A 23,992-nucleotide genomic window follows, 5' to 3' on the forward strand; every position below is an offset into this window, starting at 1 on the left:
GTTTGGGCTGTATATTTTTAAATAAACGTTTTTTTTTTTTAATTTCAGATTAATTAGTATGTAAAGAATTAACGTGGACGACACGCCAGCAGAGTCAGCTTAGGCATTTTCAGAATTTTTGACGTGCCAAGTCCAAAAGGTTAGCAATCACTGACATAGTAACTGCTCCCGGCTCTGTTCAAATTCATCAGCGATATCCAATTGGTTAACACTACTACATTTCAAGACAGTGCATCAATGGTTGATGAATGCACCAGTAGTATAACCACATGTATTATTCAGTTATCCAGTACAAACATATGTTCATTGGAATTAAAAATCAATTACGAAGGTGATCATTATGTTTAATATAAATTAAAGGCAAAGGTTAAAAAAAGCAGTACTTGTCAGAAGTGGGATTCGAACCCACGCCTCCAGGGGAGACTGCGACCTGAACGCAGCGCCTTAGACCGCTCGGCCATCCTGACATTAAGCAAACTTTTCACGTATATTATTTTTGTATGTTTTTAAAATTTTTAGTTCTCTTAATTTTTGTAAAGTTTTTATTACTATATTTTTTTATTTTGCATTTTTCTTTTCTATGAAATGATTTACTGACAAAAATCAAGGATGGATAAAATATTCGTATTTTGCTTTCCGAACGACTGATTGGCTTACCGAATGCGGAAGTGTAATGGAGGCGGTATGTGGATTGGTAGACGTCACGGACATGCGGAGCCTCTTCTTCTTGCTGCCTGCCCGTTAAGAGTCCTGTCGTCTATCTCGTCTCGTCTAAACCGAGTAGCTGGGAGTTTCATTACACGCAGTGAAAGGTTGGCAATCAGCTTTTGTATCTTCTTCATTTTGGTTTGTTTTTCTTCAAGAAATGCCCACAATAGTCATTTTGGCAAAGAGAAGTGGATTTATTGTTTAATATTAAAGGAAGGCCTGTAAAAGTGTGTTTTTGTTTTGGTATATTGGTAGTTGAATTTGTAAAGACATCTGTTTAATGTGAGTTGAAAAACTAAAAACGGGGGAAAACCCTATGCCAATTAATGATACTGTATTCATGCAGACTGGTGTTTTTAATTTACTTATCTGAAAAAGTAATATACTGTATAAGACAGGTTACAGTCGGCACACGCCGAGTTAAAAATAGTTTTTCTCGGACACAGATGGATAGTTCTATGCTGAGCGCTTACATACTTCACTTTTAGTATGCATATGTCCGGAATACTTCGGAATGTTAAACTAAAATGAATGTAGACGTTTAACGATTAGAAATAATGTGCAGTTTAACCACACTTGTTTGTAGACATTTTTGGTGAAATCGCTTTACACCGATTAATTGCTAACCAAGTACTCTTGCAGTATTGCGACGTGTGAAGTTTATTTAGAAATGTGTGCTTTTCAAGGTATCCTTGCGTAGTGTGAGAGGTATTTTCGGCAAAAAAAGAAAATTAGAATGCAATCTCTCTTTTGCCATTTATTTTTCAACGTCAATACGCAAGAATGCAGCAAGAATTAAAAATAAAATTAAATAAAATCATTTGCATTTTCAGTCTGAACAACATTGAAACTACAAAAATGATGAGTAAAACGCAAATAAACACTGTGCCCCCTGTTACTCATTGAATTTTCATTTTCCACTCTGCATTTTCAAGTTCTTATCATACAAACATAATTTTAATTATTGTCAATGCGCATTTGCGCCACAGCCACAATTTTTTGTAGCTGTATCCTCTTCAATCGATAGAATTGTCCAAGTTAATTCACATGATTTTGCTTTTTTTATTTTGCTTCAGAAATGTTAACAGAAAGATTTTTTTCTCCAACATACCTATCTTTGAAAGGTATAAACTTTAAAGTGTTTTTATACATCGTTGAGATGCTGTCTGGATCTTCAAGACTAATCAGTATTGCCTCTGGGCAGGTTCCTTTTAGCAGAGTTTCTGATTTGAAAGTAATGGAAACGTTATGTTGATAGTAACTTAAATTTAAAGTGTAATCGTTCATAAGATGCTAAGACATTATCTATGTTTTAATCTTGGATGTTTTCCATACATTAAATACTATGTAGGTTTGAGAATGTAGAAAACAGTGATTATCATGTATTGGTGCAACAGATAAAAGGTTCTTTGTCCTATAGTGCTTCCCGCATTGGTTCCATATTCCGAGTGATTGATGGACAATTGTATTTACTGCATATTGACAATAATTTGGATTTGCTTGGGCACAAATTAGTGCATATAAAACAGCACAGTGAGATTTTATTTCTATTGCAAACCTGGTTTGTGTATGTTCATCAATTGGTGTCGATTTTTCAGGTCCTGATAACTTGTATATTAGCCACCCAGTAATAAAATTGAAAGTCATGTAGTGTCCATGCCCCCTTCTGCTTTAGGGCAATGTAGAGTCACCCTTTGGATGCATGGATGTTTTGAATTCCAAATAATTGAGGTTATAATTTAATCTAATTTCTTAAAGAATAATTTGTCAATGTACAGTATACAAGGATGCTATTAAATAGAAATGGAAGCTTGGGAAGGATGTTAATCTTGACTGCATTGATTCTCCCTGCTAATGTGAGATGTAGGACAGACTGTCTGTTTACATCTAATTTTCTTCCATTCAGATAGCAAAATTTTGTGGAAAAAAATCTTTATATTTACTTTTGATGTTTACCCCCAGGTATTTGAACTGATCTGCTAAAATAAATGGCAAGGTGTCCAGTCTAATATCGTGTACTGGAGAATTCACTGGAAAAAGCACACTGTTATTCAAATTAATTTTGTGAGTCCAGGTATTTTTTGAAATTCTGCTAGTACATTTAGGGCTAGTGGAACGGACATTTTGTGGGTCTGATATATACAGTACCATCAGCATATAGTGATATTGTGTATTCAGATCCTTCTCTGGTAATCCCCTTTATCTGTAATGCATTTCAGAAGTCCAATGGTGATTGCAAAGAGCAATGGTGATAGTTGTCTTTGTCCTTGTCAAGTACCGCATTCTAATTTGAAATGTTGTTAATGTAAATGGGTTTTTTTTGACTTGTATAGAGTAGTTTGGCCTAATGCAAATTTGTGCAATGTGGTAAATAGGTAGTCCCATGCAACTACGTCAAATGCTTTTTCTTTGTGCAAAGATAATAAGATCTGTGATACATGGCTAAGTATGTTACATTAAACAAACATCAAAGATCAGAAACTAAGTGCTTGCATTTAATAAATCCAATTTGGTCTTTATTACAAAGGGAAGCACGTTCTAATTCCTTCTTGCTAGAACTTTGGATAGTATCTTAACATCATTATTCAGAAGATAAATTGATCTGTATGATGCACATTGTAATAAGTCGTTATTTGAAAGACAGTTATTAACGCTTGGTGAAAAGTTTGAGGTAGAATTTTGTTGTGTCTAGCTTCTGTAAATGTTGCTCATAGTAGTTGAGCTAACTTATTTGAATTTTTTAAATAAAATTCCACAGGGTATCCATCGGGGCCTGCTGCTTTCCCACTTTCGAGTGCGTTTTTAGTGTCTAGTAATTCTGAGGGTGTCAGAGGTGTTTATCCATTTCCTCTACACTAAGAGTTTCAAGCTGTGTTATTTGGAATATGTCAAAAACTCTTGAGATTGTGTCTTATCATCTTTAAACTGCATAGAATAAAAGGAATTTTGTACTCTAAATGTGTGAGTTACATTTCTGTGGTCAATGATTTTATCTAAATCTGTGTTGGTAATTTCTGCTATTATGTTATGAACTTCCTGCTTGTGGATTTGTTGAGCTAAGATCTTAGTCATAGTATTGATGTTGTGATTTAAAGAAGAGCTGTTCTGTTTCTTTTGTTGTCAAGAGGTTAAATTCTGTTTGCAAAACCTGTCTTTGCCTATAAAGTGCCTCATTTGGAAACCAGACATATTCTTGATCTATTCTTGTAATTTCATTGATTACCTCTGAAACCTACTTGGTTTCCAATTTATTAATTTATAAAGGTTTCAGAGTTTCACATAGTATTCCTGTAGAGAGACCTCTGAGGATGCATTTGTCTCTAAAAATAATCAATTTGCTTGGAGATGATATCTGTTCATTTCTCATCAGCTAATGACAGTAGGTTAAGATTCCAGCTACAAGATGAGTGTGTAGAACATAGTGATTTAAGCTCCATGATCAGAGGGACATGGTTGGAGATAACAGTAGCATTGTACTGTACTTGCAAGATTTGATAGTGGGCAATACACTGTTGTTAATAAAGAAATGACCATTTCTTGAATAATTGTAATGTACTGATGAGAAGGCATATGCTCTTTTGTTTGCATTTGAAAATCTCCATGGGTCTGATAAGTTTTGGTTTATTACAAACTGTGTGATGATTTTAGCAGTGTTAGGTGTTCTCACTATAGTTGAAAACCTATTTATGTTTAGATTTAAAACACAGTTAAAGCCTCTGGCCATTATAATTTTATGAGTATTCATGTAAGGAATAGATGCAAAAAATTTTGGATTAAATCTATCTCGTCCGCATTAGGTGCATAAATATTTATCAAAATTACGTAAGATTGAAATAAATTACACCATGACATATTGCCCTTCAGGGTCAGATACTATATCTAATACTACAAATGAGATTGTTTTGTGTATTCAGATTTCTTTGTATTACTGGATTGAAAGATTTGGCCAATCCAATCTCATTGAAACTGAAACTTGTCCTTATTTATTAAATGAGTCTTCTCTAAAAATATCTTGGCATTTAGACCTGTTAGGTGAGAAAATACTTTATTTTTCTCTTTAGATCGTGATTGAGAACTTTGATATTCCATCTCACAAAGCTGCTTCTGAACATTTGGGGACATTTTGTAAACATAAGTAAAAGTATTATGTTGTTTTATAAAATAACTTTAACCTTGATTTCAAATTTTTGAAAAGTATTAAGGCTATACAGAGCCTGTGGTCATATTGGCACTTATTGTTGTCAGGGTAGAAAGGATAAATAAAAAATAACTTGCTCTCCACCTTGAAGCCCCCATAGTCCTCCCTTATTTTGCATCCCACAGTGAGGCTAGACCACACTTGGCAAAGTCCCAGTCCTCTGACATGCCAAGAGACACAGCACATCCAAGACAAAACAAACCCCCAGCAGTGGTGTAGAAAAAATGAACATTAAGTTATCTTATGATAGTACAGACCAGATGCAATAAACCTGGCATAGAGTGATGTAAAGTAGTCCCCTTGGAAACTGAGATAATGTATGATAGTACTGACAGTTAGGTTTGAGGCATTTAATACACGTATGCAGTAAACTGCTGTGATCTTGGTTTCCAATTTAAAGTTCTCTCCAGTTATTTTAGATAGTAGTCCATCTATGAATTTCACTGGGTTTGGACTTTCGCAGTTTTCAGAGAAACCTTTGATTCTGATGTTGTTCCTTCTATGTCTATATCACAGAGCACTTTGCATTTGGTTTCCACAGCAGTTGCTTTTTTGTCAGCAGCAGATGTCAATTGGTCATCATTTTCTATACAAGTCATAAGCGTTTGCTTAACTTCTTCAAGCTGAGCACCCGGTTCTCTGATTTTATTCTCAAACTTACTCATACTTTCCTGTATATTTGTTCAATTTTTGCTAGAATGACTTTAAAACCTGCAGCAAAGTTATTACTTAAAGTACCTCCTGTTCTTTTACATCCTAAAGCAGCTGGTCTTGTCCAATGTGAGAGGTGGAAGTCTAGGACATATACATCCACTAGCAGCAGTGTTTTTTACTTTTTTTACTATCATTCTGTGGTATCCAGTATTTAGTCAACCCGAGAAGATTTAATTACAAGTGTATATATAAGTATACACTACTTAAACATATATATAAGTATATATATGTTTAAAGCATGAGCAGCAGACCAAGGGTACAGAAAGATAAGAAAAAGGCAGCTACAGCTTTTTTCAAAGCTGCCAGATATGGCCTGCTAGATAATGACTTGGAAGAAATAAGCAAATTAAAGTTTCTGCCAGGACCTCACACTGTAGTATCGGTTCCAGTCGAGACTGAAAGTGGGAGCAAAACTGCAAGTGATGCAGTCAATGATAATTTATTGATCCTGAGCTGATTATCGGAGCTGAGCATGGCCTCTATCCCTGCTATCATCTACTACCAATTCCCCCAATACCAATATCCCCTGTGAATCAGCAGTATCAACTCCAGCTTGACTCGCAACTCTGCTTCCATGCAGAGAAGATAGAAATGATCTGTCTGAGCTAAAGGTAATGATTACTGTGCTAAGAGGGAAAAACAAATAATATTAAGAATGTCATAAATGATATAAAGAGTAAGATAAAGAAGGATGTACACCAAAGAAATGGCAACAGAATAGACAAGCTGCTTCAAGATATGATCTTTTCACCTCTGTACTGCAATCTTCACATGTAAACCGTATTACAAAATCCAACGACCACACATTATTGTTGTTCTGAAGTAATCAATGTTTATTTGCAATATTTAACGTGACAAAAATTAGCCTTTATTATGTCATAATTTACATTTATTTACACTAAAGTAGAAACAGGGAGCTTTGTATTTTTGTAAACGTCTACATGTGGAAATATGTGTGTCTGACCGGCCCGGAAGTGAGAGGTGGAGTCAGGGTAAGGGCTCCACCCCTGAGGAAACAAAAAAATCGCGTAGCCACTAATAGCACAAACTGGGCCAGCACATCAGCAAAACAAAACCTCAGACAAACGACAAAGTCATTAGACGCTAACATCGGCAAAACTGTATCCCTTTTACTTTTCCTCCCACCGCTAATTCGCAAGCGATGCGAGAACGTTGGCAAAATTAATCCTCCTAGGAGAGAGATGCCCAGAATAGTTCCTTTCAATTACTTGACATCTCTACATTTCATTTTTTTTTTTTCCCCTAATAGTTTCAATAGTTTCTAGGAAAAAGCACGGGCTTACACAGCTAGTATAATGTAATAGATTTAACCCTCTACAGTTTTCACCACCTCCTCCGCTTTTAATAATAATGTCCCATTGCCCAGTACTTGAATGTCGACTCGATCAGACTCTTTATTGTTATAACTTTTTAAAATAAGGTGATACAGTAGTAATTTTTAAACTTATTTCTTTACTTTTCAAAATAAGGTGATAAGGTAGTGATTATTGTATTCACTATAAAGATCTTCCATAATCCATAATTGTTGTTTAAAACATACTTCTTTTTCCATGATTTATAAGTTTTTTTTTTTAATACACATCATTAAGAAATATATGAGTAACAAATATGAACTGTATTCTCTGTCATTTAATTTCATATTTATAAACAAACATTTTATTTCATATTTATAAACAAAAAGAATAAAATTTAGACAAACCAGAATAAATTTTCTGACCATTCCAGAAAGTATTAAACATATCATTCCAAAAATTTAAATCCAAAATATTTCAAAATATTTTTGAATTTCATTATTTCTATATTGGTGATTCATATTTTAATTTGTAAGTGTATGTGATCAGATAATTATTTCTGTGAAATTTCCTTCATCCTGACTGGAACTTTACTTTAAACACATTCCACACCCTTCATTCTTCTCTCACTCTCTTAAAACAATCAAGTTACCAAAACAGCAGATGATTCAATCAAGAAATGACTTTAATGATGTAAATAAAGGTACCATAAAATCAATTTGGAATTTTCTTTTTTTAGTACAAACATAAATTAACCGTTAATTACATCTATTACTACAAAATAAGGGGATGGGATGGTGCCAGTGTGTGTGTGGCATGTCGTCTACCGCTCTCTATTTTGCTTATGTTTTTGTTGTTGTGTGTGTCATGCAAAATGTCAACTCACTACTGGTGTATGATCGCCAAACACTTCTGGGACTTTTTTTGTCTGCTGTAAAACTTGTACAGTTCAACAATGGAGGACGAGATTTTCCTCATCCCCAGCTCCTACTGTATCTGGAATACCGGAATTCCTCTACCTTTTTCCAGGTTCACCTTGCGGGAGGAAGCGTCACAGACACCAAGGTAAATTTGGTGGGCGGATGATGAAGGTAAAGGCCTGTTTGGGTTGATCTCCCAAAGTTTTTCTGGCTCAACATAGATCAGTTCTTCACCTTTTTGCGTCATGGCCCTCCTGGGACGTTGTGGAGTCCTGGCTGGTACCTGTTTTTGGCTTGGATCAGGCGATTCTGCCTCCGCGTCCCTGCCCACTTCACCTGTGCTGGCGAGACACAAATCTCCAGAATTTGTGGCCTTTGCCGCATGCTCCACTCGCTATTGCGGCTTCAGACCCGGCTTTCATCAGGATGGGTCTAGTGAATGCTAGATTTGTAATGAACAAAACTTTTATCTTAAAGGATTTCTTCGCTTCTCATGGATTGGATTACCTCTGTGAAACTGAAACATGGTTGTCTCCCGTGAGTCCAAAGTCTTATCTTAATTGTTGCCGTGTGGCTGCTCGTATTTTAATTCCCTGCGGTTCTCAGGGTTTAACGACTGTCTTCAATTCTAACTTCGATTGTAAATAGCGGTTTCTAGCTGTTTCTTTCTCCACCTTTGAACTGAGTCTTTTTGAGTTGGGTCGTTCTCCTGTGCTGCTTTGTGCAGTGGTTTATCATCCACCAAAGTATAATAAGGATTTTAAAAGTGACTTTTCTGATTTCTTGGTTGAATTTATGCCAAAATATGTCCAAGTTTTAATTGTTGGGGAATTTAATGTTCATGTTTGTTTTACTGAGAAGCCTTTGTTGAAGGATGTTTTAGATTTAATGGACTCTTTTAGTCTAATTCAGTCTGTAAATGGTCCCACTCAGGAACGTGGGCATACATTGGATCTTGTGGATTTTCTCACGGCGTATCTGTTCTTAATCTGGAAATTAGTGATGCAGTGTTTTTGGACCATATGTCTGTGGTTTTTTTTATTGTGTTCTTGTCTGTCAATTTGCTAAACCGTACACACCTTTTTTGCGCTGTTGTGCTCTTAAATCTTCCACTGCTGCTCAGTTTTCTGCTTTTTTTAATTATGAAGTGACCGCACAAACCTCGGTGTCTTCCAATACTGAGGAGCAAACACTTCAGTTTAATTCTGCTTGCCAAACTGCTGTGGGCTGTAGCACCATTAAAACACAGGCAACTAAAACCCTGCTCAGAGCCATGGTTAAATGCTAATACCCGTGCCTATAGACTGGAGTGCTGGAGAGCTGAACGGAGGTGGAAAAAGGACAGGTTGCAGGTTTCTTTTGAGAGAGTGTTTGGTTGTGTTATCAGAAAGTTTTGAAAGCTGCTAGATCCAAATTGTTTTATGAAGTTACTGGCTCTAACTCTCACAACCCCTGTGTACTTTTTAACACTTTGAGTTCTGTTCTTACTGTTCATGAACCTGTCTATCTTTATTTTTTTTTAAGAAGTTTGTAAGCACTAGGGCCCTAATTTCACGACCTTCTCATGATCCATCCATTTTAATACCTTGTTTTGGCTATGTTTGACCACTTTGAGCCTGTCACTCTCCCCTTTTTAAAGCAGCTGGTTTCCAGGATGAAGCCATCTGGCTCCCTCCTTGATGTTGTCCCTCTTCGACTTCTTAAGGAGGTCTTTTCTACCTTTTGTACCTTCTGTTCTTACAATTATTAATAGTAGTTTCTATTATTTCATCTCTCTTGACTGTCTGTTTTTACTCCTAACCCTTTCCATAATGCTTTGCTAGGACGTGATAATTCAGTAACAAAATCTTCCTCCAGAGTACACTGCATTAACACTGTAATAACTAACCTCAATGCATGTAAAAAAACTAGGCAGTGTGGCATAAATACGAATAGCTTAATTACAATTACACCTCATGATGAACAATGTATTAAAACTATAAAAACAGATTATACATTAAATAAAAAATATGCACAGAGCAGCGCTAATAAAAATAACTTAATTTCTATCTTGAATACCCATAATTCACATACAATTCAGTTCAGTTTTGCTCTTCTGAAACATTAAATATGGCTTTATTAAATGTTAGAGCATTAACCAACAAGACGTTTTCCATCAACGATCTTATTAGTGATAGGAAAATTGATTTTATTGCACTAAGTGAAATGTGGCTTAGCTCTGATGGTGCGGCTGTTTTAATCAAATCAGCACCTCAAAGCCTTACAGCTTTACTCAAGTGGATCGCCAAGGTAAGAAAGACGGCGGTTTAGCAAACATTTACTCTAGCCCGGGGGTGGTGAACTCCAGCCCTGGAGTGTCGCAGTGGCTGCAGGTTTCCATTCTTACCATCTTCTTAATTGGTGACCAGTTTTTGCTGCTGATTACTTCTTTTAATTAACTTGACTCAGGCCCCATAGTTGTTTCTTTTTCTTTAATTAGCAGCCAAACAATAATGAGACACAAAACAAGCCACCACATGACCAGCTTCCCTGTGTCCATTACACAATATCTGAAATTAAAGAGAGGTGATGGTCTTGTTAAGGTTGATCTCTCAGGTCACCAAAACATTTTGATGGCGCTGTTAGAAAGAGAAGAAAAGCAACAGTTTTCGAAATGTGTGCTGTGGCAGAATGAGAGCAGCAACAAGCCATGTAATTAAATAATGGGTTTAATTAACAGCAAAAATTGGCTTTTCATTGAGAAAGTGATTGGAGTGAAATTGGTTGGAGTTTGAAGCCCCAGTTTAGCTGGTCATCTGTTGGCTCGTTTCACATCTCATTTCTGCTTGGCTGTCATTTAATGAAGAAAGGAATCAATTCAGAGGGTTGAACTCTTCTAACAGGACTATTAAAGTAATGGTTAAAAAGTTAATTAGCAGTAAAAACTGGTCACTGATTAGGAAAAGGGTTAGAAAGAAAACCTGTAGCCACTGCGGCACTCCAGGCCTGGAGTTCGGCACCCCGCTCTAGCCAGTTAAAGTGTAAAGATGGTGGCTTTGGCAAATTCAAGTCCTTTGAGTATCTTGCTGTTGTTATTCGTGGAGTTTCTCAGTTTCTAGTATTATCCGTGTATAGACCTCCTAATTACAATTAATGTTTGAGGAATTCTCAGACTTGGTGTCAATTGTAATTACGAACTATGACACGTTCCTAATAGTCGGTGACTAACTTTCATATTGATAATCAGTGTGACCCGAAAGTAAAAAAAATTCATAAACCTCCTGGACACTCTTGATTTGAGCCAGCACATTAGTCAGCCTATACACAAAGCAGGTCATACGTTAGACTTCGTAATTACTAAAGGACTAAAAGTTGATATGAAGCAGATCATTGATATTGGTCTATCAGACCATTTTCTCTTACTATTTAATATAGAAATAATGATAGAAAATATTCACGAGAAGTATATTGTTAAAAAACGCTTCTTTGATTCATCAGCAGCTTCAAAATTTACAAACATTCTAAGCAACCAGTCTATTTGTAGTGCTTACTACAATAGTGAGAATAATGTAAATAGACAGGTGGAAAATTTTAATACGAAGGTGAGAGCTGCTGCTGACATAGTCACACCTGAAAGATAGTTAAAAAATCTTCCAGCAATGTTATACCATGGAAGAGTGTCTGATCTAAACTGATTATCTATTATGAGATATTGAAGGTTAAAATAACAGAATACAACAACATAGTCCGTTTTGAGAGGCAGTGTTATTTCTTTAAAGTTATAAATAACAATGCTAGTAATCTCAGAGCCCTGTTCTCTACAATTGATCATCTGCTAAATCCAGGTCACTCAATGGAATGCCTCCAAAATAATTCCAGTGAAACTTGTGAGGCTTTTGCTATATTTTTTAATAAAAAAATTAATGATATCAGAAATAATATAGTACATCTCCCCAATATTGATCCTCTTAAACCCCGGTACTCCAGTATAAACACATTAAATTCTTTCACCAGGAAAGACTTACCAGATTTATATGAAATAATTTCTCAACTGAGACCCTCCATCTGTATTCTTGACCCAGTACCAACAAGTTTTTTCAAAGAAGTATTGTACGCACTAATTGATAGCATTCTTGACATAGTACAGTCATCATTAGATACAGGGGTCTTCCCAGAATGTCTTAATACTGCTGTAGTTAAGCCTCTGCTGAAGAAAAATAATCTTGACTCCTCTGCTTTGGAAAATTTTAAACCTATTTCTAACCTGCCTTTCTTAAGTAAAATTCTAGAGAAGACAGTCATTATGCAGCCTAATGATCACCTCAATAAACATGCTATTCTTGTTAAGTTTCAGTAGAGTTTCAGAACAAATCACAGTATAGAAACTGCACTCGTTAAAGTAGTAAATGACTTGTGTATAAATGCAGACAGAGGCCGTTTATCTGTTCTCATCCTCTTAGATCTGAGTGTCGCATTTGATACCATTGATCACAATATTCTTAGAAATCGCCTCTCTGGCAGTGTCTTAAATTGGTTTGAATCCTACCAGGCAGGCAGAAAATTCTTTGTTACTTGTGGTAATTATACTTCAAAGACACATGATATTCTATATGGTGTTCCACAAGGCTCTATCCTGGGTCCGCTGCTCTTTTCGATTTACATGCTACTGTCAGGTCAGATTATCTCAAGGCATAATGTGAGCTACCACAGCAATGCTGGTGACGCACAACTGTATTTCTCAATAGCACCTGACAACTCCAACACTCTTGATTCACTGATACAATGTCTCGCTTGTGTTACCGAATGGAAGTTGTGAGAGACGGCCAGCAGCTTATCCCGGCCAACACATCCAGGCCGCTAGATGGAGCCCTCCTTGCAGCATGGAGGTGCCCCGGATTCCCGCAGGGCATCATGAGAGATGGAGTTCGACTACTGTTGGGTGCCATCGGGTGATGACGCTGCAGGTAGACACAGGGATTTTTATTTTCCCTACAGCCCGGAAGTACTCCCAAGTCATGGGGACGGAAGAACAGAAGTACTTCCAAGCTGAAGAAAAATATAAGTCTTCATCTGACCCGGAAGTGCTATGAAATCACATGGACAGAAGGAAAGGAACACTTCCAGGTCAAGGACTATTTAAAGGACTGGTGCAAACCCAGCAAGCTGAGCCGGAGTTGGGTGGTAGTGGGATGAAGCTGCTGGGAGTGGAGGATTGATTTATTGTATTATTATTATTGATTTATTGTTTATGGAGGTGTTAGTGGTGTCTACTGTGGCACAATATCGAAAAGAAGAAATTAAAATCATTTTGGATACTTTTTACTTGGTGTCTGGACATTTGTCTGTGGGGTTTAGAGGCATGACAGCGCCCTCTAGTGTCACAAAGTAGAATCTTAACTCGGAAAAGAAAATCCGAGCACATCACCCTAGTTTTGATGTCACTACATTGGTTACCTGTGCCATTTAGAACTGACTTTAAAATATTGCTTATGGTTTACAAAGATTTAAATGTCGCTCTATCTTATATTTCGGAATGTCTTACACCTTACACTCCAAATCGTAACCTTAGATCTTCAAATGAGTGTACTTAGAATTCCAAGAGCTAAACTTGAAAGAAGTGGTGAGGTGGTCTTCTGCTGTTATGCACCTAAAATCTGGAACACCTTGCCAATAGGAATTCGCTAGCCTAATACAGTGGAGCACTTTAAAACACGGCTAAAAACTCATTACTTTAACATGGCTTTTTCATAGCTTCATCTTAGTTAAATCCTGATGCTCTATATATTCATTTAATTATCATTATACTTCATGGTGGCTCCAAAATCCGTACTAAGCCCTACTTTCTCTTCTGTTCTTTTTCTGGTTTTCTGGTCCACATGACCATCATCATCAAATGTGAACCCTGAATACAATGAGGACTGATTGAGGTCATTTATGTTAGGTAGAATGCCTGGAAGGGGCTGGGTGGTCTTGTGGCCTGGAACCCCTGCAGATTTTATTTTTTTTTTCTCCAGCTGTCTGGAGTTTTTTTTTGTTTTTTCTTTCCTCCCTGGCCAATGGACCTTACTTTTATTCTATGTTCATTAGTGTTCCCTAATTTTAATTATTTATTTTGTCTTATTTCTCTTTCTTCATCATGTAAATCACTTTGAGCTACATTGTTTGTATGAAAATGTGCTATAGAAATACATGTTGTTGTAGTTTAACCTTCAGCGTGGTGCCTAAAAATTTAAAACATGCTGTTGTGCAACCTCTGCTGAAAAAACAGGTCTAGACCACTCTGTTATGTCTAACTTTAGGCCTATTTCCAAGCTACCTTTTTTGTCCAAACTCTTGGATAAAGTCATCTACACTCAACTAAAGTCCTTCCTGGATAAACACACAATTCTGGAAGTGTTCCAGTCTGAGTTTAAAACTCAACACAGCATTGAGTCCTCTCAGTTAAGGGGTTTTAATGATAATCAAATTTTAACAGTGGACTCAGAGGTTCAGCTCTCCAATGGTTTAGGTCCTGTCTCTCAGATAGAAGTTTTTGTGTCAGCATTGATGATTTTACTTCCACCTGTGTTTCCCTTCCCTGGGGGTACCACAGGGCTCCATCCTGGGACCTCTTCTGTTCTCCTTGTACTTGCTGCCTCTTAGCGCTATTTTCCGGAAACACTGCATTTCATTTCATCTTTATGCAGACGACAGTCAGGTTTATTTCCCTCTGAAGCCCCCTGGTCCATGTTCTGTCCAGCCTCTACTTGATTGCCTTATTGACATAAGGAGTTCGATGGCATTAAATTTTCTAAATTTTAATGAGAACAAGACAGAAGTCGTGCTGTTTAGATGGGACAGTGGGGGACCCCCTGCATCGACCTCTCCACTGTGGCTCAATTTGAGAAATCCATAATCACAAATTTAGGTGTGAAAATGGATTCCACTTTAAAACTTGATAGCCATATGAATGCAGTGGTAAAATCTTGCTTTTTCCAGTTGAGGTAGCTGTCAAAAATAAAGCCTGTTTTGTCTAAATGCAACCTATGCATGCTTTTATAACCTCTGGTCTAGATTACTGCAATGCGCTTCTTTTTGGAATTAGCCAGGTCTCCATTGCTCGCCTACAGCTGGTGCAAAATGCCACTGCATGAGCATGTTACCCTGATTTTGGCTTCCCTTCACTGGCTTCCATTTCGTTTTCTAATTCATTTTAAGATCCTTGTATTTCTTTTTAAATCATTTAATGGTTGTGCCCCATTTTATTTGTTGAAACTGCTGCACCCTTATGTACCGTCTCACTCTCTCAGATCAGTGGACCAGATGCTTTTATGTGTTCCTAAGATACGATGCAAACTCCAAGGTGATTGGGCTGTTTCTGTTGCAACTCCAAAACTCTGGAATGATTTGCCGTTGCACATTAGGCAGGCTCCTTCACTTGCTGTCTTTAAATCTTATTTAAAAACGCACTTTTACTCAGTGGCCTTTAACCCAGTATGATATGTTGACTGTGTACTTTTTATTATGAATCTCTTCAGCTTTTATGTGTTTGTTTCTTTTACCCATTTTGGTTATTGTTTGTCTGATATGTTGGGTTTTTATTGTACAGCACTTAGTCAGCCTTGATGTTGATTTTAAAGTGCTTTATAGATAGATTAATAAATAAATAGAATATCTGTTAAAAATTTTTTTAGCTGCGATTCCTGGGGCATTGCATATAAATGGTGTGTACGCCTGTTTCCATGCTCATGTCGAGAAATATAAAAACTAAATTTGGCGTAATGCTTCGCACCTTTTCACAGAAGCGTCAGACAATGCACACATGTTTCTGCTCATTTTCATAAACAGTCGGCACCCAGCATCAAAGCAGTGTTACTGTTTGTGTGTTTTCCCTTTTACTGTTTGTGTGTTTTCCCTTTCATTTTTAAATTATCTTCCATGACAAGGGCTTTATCAAATACAGTAAATCCTCGTTTATCGCGGTTAATCCGTTTCAGACTCTACCACGATAAATGAATTTCCGCGAAGTACGATTCTTTATTTATAAATCGAATATTTTCACAGTTAGAGCATAGAAAACCTGTTTCCGACCTTCTAAATATTTATTCCTTTTGACATGAAATAACACCCTTTAGTCAAAAGTTTAAACTGTGCTCCATGACGAGCCAGAGATGACAGTTCCATCACACAATTAAAAGAATGCAGACATATATCTTCCTCTTCAATGGAATGCTCCTCAGGAGCAGATAATGTCAGAGAGAGAGAGACAGAGAGAGAAAAGCAAACAATCAAACATCAATAGGTGCTGTTCGGACTTTCAAGTGTGCGAAGCACTGTGCGGGAAACCCATAGTATATCATTGAGGAGTTTTATTTAATATGTGATACATGCTCTGATTGGGTAGCTTCTCAGCCATCTGCCAATAGCATCCTTTCAATGAAATCAGCTGAGCAAACCAACTGAGGAAACATGTACCATAAATTAAAAGACCCATTGTCTGCAGAAATCCGCAAACCAGCGAAAAATCCGTGATATATATTTAGATATGCTTACATTTAAAATCCGCGATGGAGTGAAGCCGCGAAAGTCGAAGTGCGATATAGCGAGGGATCACTATACACCGAAATTAATTTCATACCGTTTACAAATTTAAGGCCCTTGATTGTAATCAACCTGTAACAATATAATGGTGCATGGAATGGCCAAAATATTCCAACTACCATGACTGCTTTAGCTTTGTTAGAAGACATCGCAAATGGAAGAATTGCAAGAGAGTGCGTATTTAGAGATCATACTGATTTCTTTTCCCATGATGATGACTGACTTCTAATAGTAATAATAATACATTTATATAGTGCCTTTCCCATGCTCAATGCATTTCACAGAGCCTCATAAAGAAACAATAGATATATGGAACATTGGATACAAATGTTTCCTGAATAGAACACTAAAACAGATAGATACAAGATATACAAAAGCATTAAACAGAATAAAAGATACTAAATCACAGTAAAATACTAAATTCAATACTAAAAGAGAAGCAAAGCAAATAAATAATATTGAGCATCTCGTCAGAGAGGAATACCGAAAGATTAGGCAGAATGTCTGGTTAAGTTAAAAGCCTTCCTGAACAGTTGAGTTTTAAGTTGTTTTTTAAAAGAATGAATTGAGTCAGCTGATCTAATTAATTTAGTGAGGTCTAAGTCGATTTAGATTTCGAAAAGCTATCTTCTTGGAACTATTTGGTGAACTGTCTACCTCCGGGTTTTTAGCCACAGGAGCTTTTCAGTGTGAACTGGCTGACCGATCGGATATTTGTTACTCATCACTGAGTTGTAACCAGCTGTATGGGATGGTATTATCCTCTTGTCATCCAGATATATATTTCCTTACACAGTCATTGAACAGGCAAGTATCATCGCGCAATTCGCAGCAATATCCAGTTTTCCAGTTGTAATCAGAGTGGTTGACTGCAAGCACATTGCTATGAAGGTGGCTTCAAAGAATTAATTTGCTTAAGTAAATAGAAAATATTACCACTCTGTTAATTTGCAAACTGTCTTTAATGTGAAAATGTGTCTCATTAATGTTGTGCTGAGATGGCCTGACTCAACTCATCATTCATTTTGAGTAATAGTGTTGGCACCAAACTTGAAAATGGTGTTGTGTGTGACGGCTGGCTTCTCAGTAAGATAAGACATTTATTATTACCCATTTGGTCAAAATGTAAGTTAGCTGTGTGATGTAACCATATAATACTCTCACTAAGGTGAGAGTAGGCACCTGCTGAAGACAAGGGTTTCTCACCCTGCTTGCCAACCCACTGACTGAACAAGAGCAACATTATAATTACTGCCACTCTCAGGCTTGGGCAGTGGTAAAATGGTGGGTATAAGTGTCTCGCCAATAATTGCAGCAGCATATTGCTCAAATGGTGTGAGGCCCAGAATTCCGCTACCTCTTCTCGGTACACTGATGGTTGCTGCGAAACACCCTTTCATGTTGACTTTAATATCTGAACACCTCTTTTTTTATTTCAGGAACTGTGTGACCTTCTGAACTTGAACTTTTGAGTGCCTCCGACATCTTGTGCCGCTACATCAATTTCCTTTTGTTGCTTATAACGTTGCTTAAGCCTCCAAACAGTATGTTCTTCCTTTTCTCCACTTCTCTGTGAAGGACCTCCATTTCGCATTTGTTGAAATTTGTCGTACATGTACATTAAAATTCATGTTGATTGGGATTTATATACACAGGTTCATGAATCTGAGTTTTATTGTTTGCTTTTGTACAATTATAGTTTTGTTCGTATGCCATGTTTTAGTGTGAATTCTACACAAGGCACTATACATTAGGCCCCTTCTGTGTCCCACCATTATTCTTTTAAAACTTTTTGTAGGATTGTGTATCACTCTTTCCTCCTCCCTTTGTCCTCTTCTTAACTTTCAAATTATACCAGCTGAAAATGTCTAGCCTTGTTTAATTTTTTTTTCTGTGGAAATAACCTTTACTTATGTTTTTTTCCTGTTGCAGGTATATGCTGACACACGCCTTCATTATTTCCGTAATGATGATTGTAGAAGTAGTATCATCATGTGTATTAATTTTTTTCTTGTATGTCCAACCAACATGGCTGTTACCCCCTCTCCTGTGCCATGATTAACAAGAGTACATTTAAATGCGCAATTTATTGTCTTTTGCAATTTTCTAAGATAGAAAATACAAAATTACCATAAGATGAGCTTGATGTGTTATTTTTATTGCAGTCTACAGTGTTTAAAGTTGCTTGATTAGATTCTAACCAGTAAACCCCCGGTTATCTAAAGAATCGCAAATCCAAGAATGGCAATCACTTTCTGCTCCCTTCAATCTTTGGAGGGATGAAAAATAATGGAGGGTGGGAGCATCCTGGGAAAGTTTTCATTTAATTAAATAAATATATTTGTACTAAAATTTAACCAATTTATTAAAACTAAAATTGAAATTCAACTGTTATATCATTTAAATCCAAAATTTCTTTGAGTTGCTGCACTTGTAAGTAAAAAAATATATCGGAGTGGAAAGGTTTAAATGAAGTAAATTGGAAATAAAAATTAATAAAATGGTAAATTCAAAATAGTTTAATCAAAAATTTCCTTATAAACAACATTTTTGGTAAAGATGGTTTCCTGTCCTTGAATTAGTTGAGTTAGCTCTCCGTGGTATGGAGTAGTTAAAACCTTCACTTTAACATCAAACGAACGGCGGATTCTTAAAGGCAACATAAAGTTGCCCATGTCCAAATACAGGCTCAGATAGGTAAATCCCTACTTTGTCCATGGTTTGTCTTTGGGATTTGTTGATCGTCATGGCAAATGCAGCCTTAATAGGAAATTGGCGTCATTTAAGTTTAAAAGGTAATTCCAGGTCAGAACTTCTAAGGTCAATTCTGGGAATCAAAACAGCATTGCCAGTACGGGATCCTGTAAGCACTTGTGCCTCAATAACATTTTCTCTCATGCTATTCACGACCAACCGTGTACCGTTGCGGATCCCGGCTTGGAGATCTACATAACTAAACGAAGGTTGTATATGTGGTGGTGTTTGCGTATGCGTTCGGGCGGCGGTTGTATTGTGGCTTGAAGTTTAGTTTACAGGTTGTGTTGTGTTGTTTGGGTGCCACCTATTGACTCTGGGACGCTGATTTGGTGTGCGCATGCAGTTTTGGCACCACCCACTGGGCTTGACTCTGGGCCGCTGAGGCGCTATTGCGCATGCTGTTTTTGGCGCCACCTAGTTCGCCGATGGTGACGGCGGTGTATTCGCGTGCTGAAGTAACCATTCTGGCAGATCCCGGCTTGGAGATCTACATTACTAAATGAAGGTTGTATATGCGGTGGTGTGCGCGTTCGGGCGGCGGTTGTATTGTGCATGGCTTGCTTCTGGCCTCTGCCATCCGTGTATATATACAAACATTAGTAAACGAAGGTTGTATATGCGGTGGTGTTCGCGTTCTGCGGCGGTTGTATTGTGACCTGAAGTTTAGTTTACAGGTTGGGTTGTGCTGTTTTGGCGCCACCTACTGACTCTGGGAAGCTGCTGGGTTTGACTCTTGGGTGCTGAGGCGCTGTGCGCATGCCCTTTTGGTGCTTCTGGCCTATGGCATCCGCATATATACAACCTTCGTTTAGTAATATAGATTCCTCCTTATCACTGTTTGAAATTTTCACATTTGCTCAGTGTTTGTGCGGATTTTTCTATTACAACCCAAAGATCTGTCAGTTTGGTTAGCTGATAACTCTAAATTGACCAAGCATAAGGGAGTGTGCGTTATGGTGGATAGATGTCCAGGGTTTGTTCTTATATTGCACCATAATTCTGCTAAGGTAGACTTTTGCTTCCCACAATCCTACACTTGATAAGCAGGTTACAAAATGGATGAATGGACAATTCAAATTATTACATTTAGTTAATCTATGACAACTATAATTGTAAACTACAAATATAAGGATAAGACTGTATTTTTTAACAAATTGGTCATCAAAGTATATATTTCATGTAAAGATATGCAATTATTCCAACTAGTAGCAACAGTTTAAAGATAAGATCTTTTGCCATTGTGGGTTCTTAAAGGTTTAAGTTAATTTAAAATGTGCAAGTCTTCACTCCAAGTTATCCAGTTGTTGTGTTTTTTTTTTGTTGAATCTCAAAGCATGAAATTAACTCAACATACATAGTAATTTAAAATTAAAGTTAGTATGAAATGTTTACCAACAATGATTCAAGTAAAAATTATCTTCATTGTCATGTCATAAGCAATTTTTGAACATTAAATGACCGTGGAAGATTATACATAGTGAAAGGAGTATTGTATATGCAATCTGTGAAAATGGTGAGGTTTGCTAATGACACCACTCTTGTCAGTGTCATCATAATACAGGAATGAGGAAATTGAGTTGGTGGAATAATAGAAAGTAAACCAGAGTACGCGGAGGAGAACCCACACAGACATGGTGAAACGAGGGACTTATTAACATGGCATTTTATATAAATTTGCTTTGATATTTACATAAGTACAGGTTTGAGGACTTAACAACTGTAATCATGACCAAGTTTGATGCTATATATTGGATAACATCAATGATTAGCTTCTTGGTGTAGCTGGGAATTGTAGATGTTTTCTTAGTCCTCAAAATGTTTTTGCAGCTTGGATGCAAACATGAATTGGGAATTTGAATGTATGACTACTATGGAATAATGGAAATGCAGCATTAGTGTCAGTAAAGCATAGGTAATGAAATTATTAAGATTATTCTTTTATTGGCTTGTTCAGAAAGGATGGCCATCCAATTGAATTCTGAAAATGCTTGCTTGTGCTGGCTGATATAGTATTTGTGATGTAAGCATTCTGTTCTATGTTCACTGTTTTTTTTCCCTAAGACATTAGATAACATTTCAAGTCTAAACCTGAAGGAATTTAAACAATGAAGCAATGGCTTTCAGAAACTAACAGACATTATAAAGATTGGATTAGTAAACCACTCGGGCACATAACTTATGTATGAACATATATTTCAAAACTGTTGTTGTCTACATTTATGTCCAACTGCATTCCACTTAGCAAGTCAATTTAGGTCAGATACACAATTTCACAGTATGGTTTTAGGAAAACTTGTTGATCCTCTTATTATACCCAGTGTATACTGTAGATGCAAACAATTTTAAGTTTTGTACCAAGTATACAGAACTTTTTTTCATTGAAGTGATTTTTTTCTGCTTTGTGTGTGTGTTTGTGTGTGTGTGTGTGTGGTCCATGCTAAAATCTGAAGAAAATCAGAATTTGGGGTTATTTGCTATACAGAGTTTTGCTAAATAATGCTTTAGTTAGCAAGGTCCTGTTGAACACATTTAAAATTTTCTTACAACCAATACATGTCAGTGACTGAGGTTTAACATAAAAATTTACAGAACATAGCAAAATGGACATTTTGCACTGGTCAAGAAAACAAAATCATTTACTGAATGCCTTTTTTATATAAATACTCATAAATGGATCATCATAAATGGATAATTTTTGTTTGAAAACTAAGTACTTTTGTGATCTCATTCTGACTAAGTATATTTATCTATACTAGTAAAAGGCAAAGCCCTCACTGACTGACTGACTGACTGACTCATTCACTCACTCACTCACTCACTCATCACTAATTATCCAACTTCCCATGTAGGTAGAAGGCTGCAATTTGGCAGGCTCATTCCTAACAGCTTACTTACAAAAGTTGGGCAGGTTTCATTTCAAAATTCTACGCGTAATGGTCATAACTGGAAGCTATTTTTCTACATATACTGTTTCGTGTGACATCATCACACCTCCCACGAAATCACGTGAACTGACTGTCAACGCAGTATGTAGAAAACCAGGAAGAGCTCCAAAAAGCACTGAAGAAAACATGCATTATATAATTGAGAAGGCAGCGAAACAATAAGAAGCGAGCGAGTGACATATACAACCATATTCATGAGTGCTGCTACATCGGAAACAAAGTATGGTGTAAACCTAAACTTTAAATTAAGTTCATAGACAGGCTGCAGCTGGCGTTTGTCATGCCCACGGGTAATGCGGGATACAAGTTTAATGAGAGGACGCAGGATATAAACGAGAGTTTTGATCACTTTGTAACTAAGTTAAAATTGCAGGTGAGGGGCTGTGCTTATGCAAATTCCGAGAGACTGTGTTTATGGGGGATTGACAGTTAAGGTGGGTGGGGGAGTCACGTCATCATCTCCCCTCCCATTCACCTCATTTTGCTCTGAGCTGCGCTCCGCAGCTAACGCAGTGTTACGACTTTGTGATGCTGCCACCAAATACTCACAGAAAAATTCACAAGCTAATACACACGCTGTGTCTACAGTTTCTCCACACTGAATCCTCCAGGCACTACTTACAAAAGGTTACATTGACAGTCGTGTTATTTTTAAAATGTTTCCTTTTCTTAGCACAAGCACAACTGAGAAGCTTCGATGCATGTGCTCCATAACGCGTTAAAAAATCAGGCATTTAATCACAAGGAAACGGAAACTTCTGTCAATGCATGATTTCCTGGTACACCCTGATTACATTGATCAGCGCTTCCCGATTCATTTGGCAGAGGGTGCTGCTGGGAGACCGAGGACTCATTTGTGCCCTATGACCCAGACGCTCGTCATAGGAAGAGCGACGGGCTTCCGGGGTGAAGAAAAGAACTTTTACCTGACCCAGAAGTGATTGAGGATCACATGGACTGGGGATTGAGAACACTTCCGGGTCAGGGAATATAAAAGGACTGTGGGAGCTCTCAGACGGCGAGCTGAGCTGGGTGGAAGGGTGGCAACGCGTCTGGGAGCTGGAGGATTGTATTTGTGATTATAGTGATTAGTATATGAGTATTGTGGTGGAGAGTGTGCTTTGTACACTGTGGAGATTAAATAAAGTGAACAATTGGACTTTTACCTGGTGTCTGGAGTCGTGGATAGGGGTTCAAGGGAGCGAGAGCACCCCCTATCTACCACAATACCGACGCTGACTTTAAATATTAAAGTCAATACTTGTTTCTGAATATATAAAGTCAAAACTTGAATATATAAAGTCAGCGCTGGAATATATAAAGTCAAAACTTGAATATATAGCCTAAAGTCATTCCCAAATATATACAGTGAAAACCTGAGTATATAAAGACGGCGTTGGAATATTTCCGAATATATAAAGTAAGCGCTGCAATATATAAAGTCAGCGTCGGAATATACAAAGTCAGCGCTGGAATATCCATCCATTTCCCAACACGTTGAATCTGACCACAGGGTCACGGGGGTCTGCTGGAGACAATCCCAGCCAACACTGGGCGCAAGGCAGGAACCAATCCCGGGCAGGGCACATGCATCATTTTCAAAACATTAACCTAACAGTGTTTTTTTTAATTTATTTTTCTGAATACGTTTTTGTTAACTTAGTTCAGTTCAGAGTCGTTTCAATCAATAGATTTTGACTTTCACTTTATATATTCAGGAGTGAGTTTATATACTCCGATGTTGACTTTATATAATCAGGAATGACTTTATAAATTCCGACGCTGACTTTATATATTCAGGTTTTAACTTTGTATATACTGACTGTGACTTTATATATTCAAGTTTTGACTTTATATATTCTGACGCCAACTTTATAT

At 37.1% G+C, this 23,992-nt stretch overlaps 1 protein-coding gene and 1 non-coding gene across 2 annotated transcripts in view; one reads left to right on the forward strand and one right to left on the reverse strand.

Annotated features, from left to right (window-relative positions):
• Positions 1 to 384: 384 nt before the first annotated feature.
• On the reverse strand, positions 385 to 467 carry trnal-cag. Its single transcript has one exon. It is a non-coding gene; the product is annotated as a tRNA-Leu (tRNA).
• Positions 468 to 726: 259 nt separating this feature from the next.
• dusp23b (dual specificity phosphatase 23b) overlaps positions 727 to 23,992 on the forward strand; it is a 106,281-nt gene continuing 83,015 nt past the window's right edge. Inside the window, exon 1 of the mRNA XM_039748198.1 lies at positions 727 to 812. The gene's annotated coding sequence lies outside the window, so the exon portion shown is untranslated. The remainder of the gene's footprint in view (positions 813 to 23,992) is intronic.

This window comes from Polypterus senegalus, chromosome 3, assembly GCF_016835505.1.
Source record: "Polypterus senegalus isolate Bchr_013 chromosome 3, ASM1683550v1, whole genome shotgun sequence".
Taxonomy (NCBI): domain Eukaryota; kingdom Metazoa; phylum Chordata; class Cladistia; order Polypteriformes; family Polypteridae; genus Polypterus; species Polypterus senegalus.